General features: G+C 35.9%; 1 pseudogene across 1 annotated transcript; it reads right to left on the bottom strand.

The window, feature by feature from the left end:
• Positions 1-2276: 2276 nt before the first annotated feature.
• LOC143539224 (transport inhibitor response 1-like protein pseudogene) lies at positions 2277-5426 on the bottom strand (annotated as a pseudogene). Its single transcript, XR_013136400.1, has 3 exons — positions 4867-5426; positions 4264-4771; positions 2277-3608 (listed from the first exon to the last, which is right to left on the bottom strand). The product of XR_013136400.1 is annotated as a transport inhibitor response 1-like protein pseudogene (transcript).
• Positions 5427-6092: the final 666 nt, after the last annotated feature.

Genomic DNA, 6092 nt, shown 5'->3' on the forward strand with positions numbered 1-6092 from the left:
ACCAAAAATATAGATTCCGAAAATCGCGAATTCTTGGTACCGGTATCGAAATATTCGGTTCGGTACTGGTACGGTACCGGGATAATACCGGTACCGAAGGTAAAAATTCGTGAAATACCGGTTCCGGTACCGTAACGATCCCGAAAGTCGAAACTTTAGTACTGATTCAGTAGTAGTACCGAATTTGCTCATCCCTAGTTCCATTTATTATGTTGACTTTGACCCGTTTGCAAATTCGCAGCAAAGGAAATCTAAGTAAAATGGACAAATTAGTACTTTGATTTCACATAATTTAAACAAAATAGTATATGTATTTCCAGGGAACTCAATATCATACATTTGAATGTCAAGAACTAATTGATAAGACCATAAAACAAACACTGATTGAAACTTGTGAGCGAATATTTATGAACCTCCGCTTATGACCTGCAAAACAAACGACAAATAAAAAAAAGTTGAAATGCAACAAACACATAAGGTGGTGGATGAAGAAATTATTACTAAAACAACATTTGACATCTCCAATTCCGATCCCATCATTCACATATCAATTAATATAATCAATAATTGTGTAAGACTAATACAAATTCAACTTGCACCACATATTCATTAAGAGGATAGTGCAAGCAGGGGAACACTCTAATCCATTGAATACGTTAATGTTATTCGGTTAGAATGGGTTACCGTACCGAATGTCACATGTTCATGAGTCATGACCTGCAACCCCTTTGTGTTCCTACCAAATAACACAGGTCATAATAATTAAACATGTGTATGTGCTCGTCTGATCCCAGTCAAAGTCATTCAAAAACTAGTGCAGGAGAGGGCAAACAACAACCAAAAAAACCACATGAACACAACTTTAACTACACCATAAAAAAAAAACCAACTATATAATTTATACATCTAATCACAATTTTAAAGAAACTAAGATATTAAAATAACAATGCAAACACAATGACAAAACATGACTATTTCAGCTTCTAAGCAAGTACCCAACATGAACTCGCATACAATATCATACCTTTCCATCCTTGTAATATCCATTTCCCATCTTTATCAAACACGAAACCTTTATGCTACCTGGCCCGTTTAGAAATCTTTATAAACAAGGCACCACAATAAATGACCCATAACCCAAAATAAAAAAATATGCAGATCCAAGAAAAATTTGATGTTGTGCATATTTTGTAGACTCTTACATAGATCTTAAAATACCTTTTAAAACATAACGAAATTGAGAGATAAAGAGAGAAAAGTACCTATTGCAGGTTGTATCGATGAACACAATTGCTTCGATTTGAACAATAACTCTTTGATTTTGGTGCTTCAAAGGGAATGAAGACAGTAGAGAGGGCCGGTGATTTTCTTCAAAGGGAATCAATTGCCTTCTATTTGCTTCGATTTCTTCTATTTGCTTAAAGATGGTAGATGAACCCTAGAAATATGAGCGGGAAAGAAATGAGAGGGCGGGTGAAAGTACTGACTTTGTTGAGATGGGGTGCTACAGTAGCTTTTTATATATGAAGAGTTACTGTAGCATATTTCCATATTTTAGAGTTGGGGTATAAAGATAGGGAAGGGGATGAAGAGAATTATTGGCTGATTTTTCTAAATTTTAAGGATAGGGGGCATTTTAATGGAGGGAATGAGAATGCTCTTAGAGGGGATAAGTGGGGGTTCTAATTAATCAACACCATTGGCTTATTGTGCCTCTTATGCTCGTTGATGGCGATGTGACAACTTCTAATTATATATAATAGCCGGTTTGGATTGCATTAGAATCAACTTATGTTTTTAATATACTTTTTTTTTAAGTTCATATATAATAGTTTTAGAACCCAGGTCTCGATAGAAGCAATTTTTCTATTATCTAATATATAGGTATTGTACTATGGTTTGTAGCGTTTGCTTATATAAAACTTTATACATTAAAAATTATTAAAAAAACATATATGAGTAAAACTAATTACAATAATGCAACATTAAAAAAATACAAAAAAAAAACAATTATGAGGCCAAACATGTCATGAAAGACGCGTTAGAGGTTAACATATCACGAAAGACACGTTTGGTAGCCAAACAGGTCGTTAAAGACGCGTTGAGGCAAAACATGCCATGAAAGACGCCTTGAGACCCAGCATGTCGTCAAAGATGTGTTTATAGTGGATATTTCTAAAAACTTTTATTTATGGAGACAAAAATGAAATCATTTTTCAGTAATATAACACTAAGAATTTTCCTTATTTATTCTCACTATATTGAAATCTATGCATTTCAACACATTTATGAAGATACATGTTTCATAATAAAATCTATTCAGTGCAATCAATGACCTAAAAGCAACCCAAAATAATTAACCAACCAAGTTAACTTGTACAGTTGTGCAATGCTCTAGATTTGACCACTTCTGATACAATGCAAGCCACCAATTTCAGGCTTTTTCCAACTGATCATAAATTCAAGGGTTCAATTTTTGTCACCAAAAAAAAAAAGTAATTTAAAAAGGAGATGTGAATGAATCATTCAGAGGTATTAGTTTCCTTAAAATCTAACATCTGAATACAACATGAAGCAAGATTCAAATCTCTTAGCTCCCAAATTAAAGAATACTATCATCAATTCAACATCATAGTCCACCCTTCTTCTTAAACAAACTTCACAAACTCTCAATACCGAACTGCTTTTCGATTGAATAAACAAATCAAGATCACCATTTTTACCCGCCCCAACATGAAAGATCGAATCTTTATGACATGAAACACGACGCACTTGCATTTAGGCCCGACAAATCTTGAAACGGTACAAATTATCAGCAGTAACTGAGCTACTGAAAATTTGTACAGATTCATAGAATCTTAACAAACTGGGGTGCATCGGGTCGTGGCCCATCGAGTGACCTATACATATAGAGTGTATCTACAAAATCGCCCCTCTCCCCTCCTTCCTCCTCGTCTTGACGAAAAACCTCGACCACTAACTTCGGCAATCTTCTAGCAACCTCCAAACACCCTTGTCGAGTCACACGAAGACAACCAAACGAATCTCATATTGTAAAAATGGTGCAAACCTGCCTGTAAACCCGCATCCCCAAACGGGCTATCTCTGATCTCGAGCTTTTGCAAATTCATGCACCATTCCAACACGGATTTTAGCCCGTTGTCACTATCACCCGCAAATGCCACGGATAACGTTCGCACCAATTTACCATATTGACCAATGTAACTAAAGGCACGATCCGTGAGCAGACCGGACACGGCTAACCGGGTGAGTCTCTTGCCGTTTTTGACAATGGCTCCAAAGCCCTCGTCCATGGGCTCACCGGTGGCTCTGTCGGGTCGATACCGGCCTATTATACAAAGACGAAACACCACAAGATCTGGGCAGTTTCTGGACATGGCTATAACCGCTGCATTAGTCATTTGTTGACAAAAGTAAAGAATGGATTGCAGTTTTCTACACCCTAAAGAAATTGCAAGAAGACCCACTTCGGAAACAGGCCCTTCGGGGAGCTCGTAAGGGTCTACAGGAAATACACGAAGCTCGCGAAGATCTTTACATGTATCTGCTACTGCTTGAAGTCCTTCATCACAGATCGAATCAAGTGCCTATGAAAAGATATACACAACAAACCTCTAATTTATGACCATTGTATATATTTAGAGCTAAAGTTAAAACTCATCAAGAAACCAATGAAAGTTACCTAAAAACTTGTAATTTAAGACACTTGTATAAATATGTAGACCTAAAGTTTGAATTCGAATCAAGAAATAGAAAGTTAAAACTAAAAGAATTTACCAAAAAAAAAAACCTGTGATTTATGATGATTGTGTAAATATTTAGACCTATAGTTTGAATTTTTATCAAGAAAGTTATGAAACTTACTCAATAAACCTATAATTTGTGACAAATGTATTAAAACTTATGAAAAGACCTGTAAGTTATGACGAGTGTATAAATATTTAGACCTAAAGTGCAAATTTGAATCAATATAGCTATGAAATTTTTACCCAAAAAACCTGTAATTTATGACAATGGTATAAATATTTGGACCTAAAGATTGCATTTGAATCAAAAAAGATATGAAACTTCCACAAAAACTCTGTAATTTATAACAATGGTATGAATATTTAGACCTAAAGTTTGAAATTAAATCAAGAACCCTATGAAATCTATCCAGAAAACCTATAATTCAAGAAGATTGAATGGATATTAAGACCTTAAAGTTTGACTTTGTCTCAAGAAAGTTATAATAAAACTTACCCAAAAAACCTGTAATTTATGGCAGTGGCGGATAACAGGCTTCAACTGCTCCGCATCAATATTCGCATAGCTAAGATTCAACGATGTGAGATTCACACAAAGCGGATATATAGTCGGAAGATATTCAGGCGCAAGTTCACGAAACCCCGAGAGACACACAATCGATCTGCACGCAGCAAAAGCAGAAGCATAATCGGGATCTTGATTATCAACCTGACCCATTTCTGCCAACAGGCCAAACGAACCGGTACCCAAATGAGTCAACTGCGGTGCTTTCAAAATCAGCTGGTAAAGCTGCCCAATTGATACAAAGATGTTCAGCTTAAGCTTCTTTAACAATGGCGATCGTGCCACTAGTCTCTCCAACGCTTCGAAATTAATATCCGCTTCGACACAATCGAAACACAACGACTCCAAGCTCGTTGTCCCCTCGGTTGGAAAACACAAAATCCAATCGACCTCATCATCGGTTACATCGTCCTCAATCAGCTCAAGAACCCGAAGATTCCTAATTTCAAAATGAACAAATTTTAATCATCAAATGAATACCGAAAACCGAATCAATTACAGATCTATCTAGCTTATCGAAAGCCCGTAAATTACCTGCACTCGCTAGCAATAACAGCAAGTCCGCTAGTACCAAACCCATCACAGCAAACCAATACAAGCTCCTTAAACCCCGGAAACGAGTGAGCAACAACCGCCAGGTCATCATCGGATATCGACATGCGTTTCAAATTGATCTTCTCCAGCGCACGATAAGCCGTGGCCATAGCAGACACCCAGGGTGTGAAGTGCGCACCCCAGTCCGCCGGCAACAGACTAAAATCCGCAAACCGCGGCTTACCCTTCAACGCCACCGACCGGAGCCGCTTAAACCGGTCCGTCACGCGCCGCGGCGCCACGGCGTAGCAGTTTCCGATGAACAGATCCGATCTGGTGTATGCTTCCGCACGGTTCCAAGATTTAGACACCAGTGCCACCGAGCTCCGATCACGTCGAGATTTCAAGAAAACCAAGACGTTTTCGAGTACGTTCTCCAGAACTTGATCTGGGTATGCCGTGGAATAGTCTCCGGCTCCGAGTACGTTTTCGAGTACGTTCTCCAGAACTTGATCTGAGATTTCAAGAAAACCAAGACGTTTTCGAGTACGTTTTCGCATACTCAACTCAAACTGACTTGTTAAATGACATTTAAAATCGATCTTTTAGTTATGTGTTGAATATTAAAGTGCTTTAAAAAATTATTAATGTGTTAGATATTTTAACCCTTTTTACCGTTGCTTTAAAAATAATGTTATGCATAAACTTACTAGTCCATTTGCTTCTTTATATATCTATGGTTTTAAATGAATGATTATTATTTATTTTTAGTATTAGTAGTTTTATTATAAAAATAAAGAATTAATAACTTTTTGGATAGAAGATAATAAAATATTTTTGATTTTTTGATAAAGACTTTATGATAAAGTTATGAAAATGAGTGATAGTTGTGATATAAATAATAATGTTCACATCACACTTATAATTAAAAAGTAATCAATTTTCATTATTGATAGTAATTTCATAATAAAATAGGCAATCCACAATAGTCCCCATATAAACATAGTCACTTATATGTTAAAACAACCACATGATACCGATAATAATTTTATACATGTCAATTGGTTTATATATCTAATACGGTACTATTTCATTGAACATTTTGTAATTCGATCCGGTAAAACAAACGTGAATTTGTTGGTGTGTTATATATACCTATTTTATATTAAAGTATTGTGTTTTAATTTTTAATTTTTTTTTTGAAATTACCATCTATTAATAGTTAA

This window comes from Bidens hawaiensis, unplaced genomic scaffold (assembly GCF_021521415.1).
Source record: "Bidens hawaiensis isolate Kalapana, Puna unplaced genomic scaffold, B.hawaiensis_p1.1 tig00011830_1, whole genome shotgun sequence".
Classification (NCBI taxonomy): domain Eukaryota; kingdom Viridiplantae; phylum Streptophyta; class Magnoliopsida; order Asterales; family Asteraceae; genus Bidens; species Bidens hawaiensis.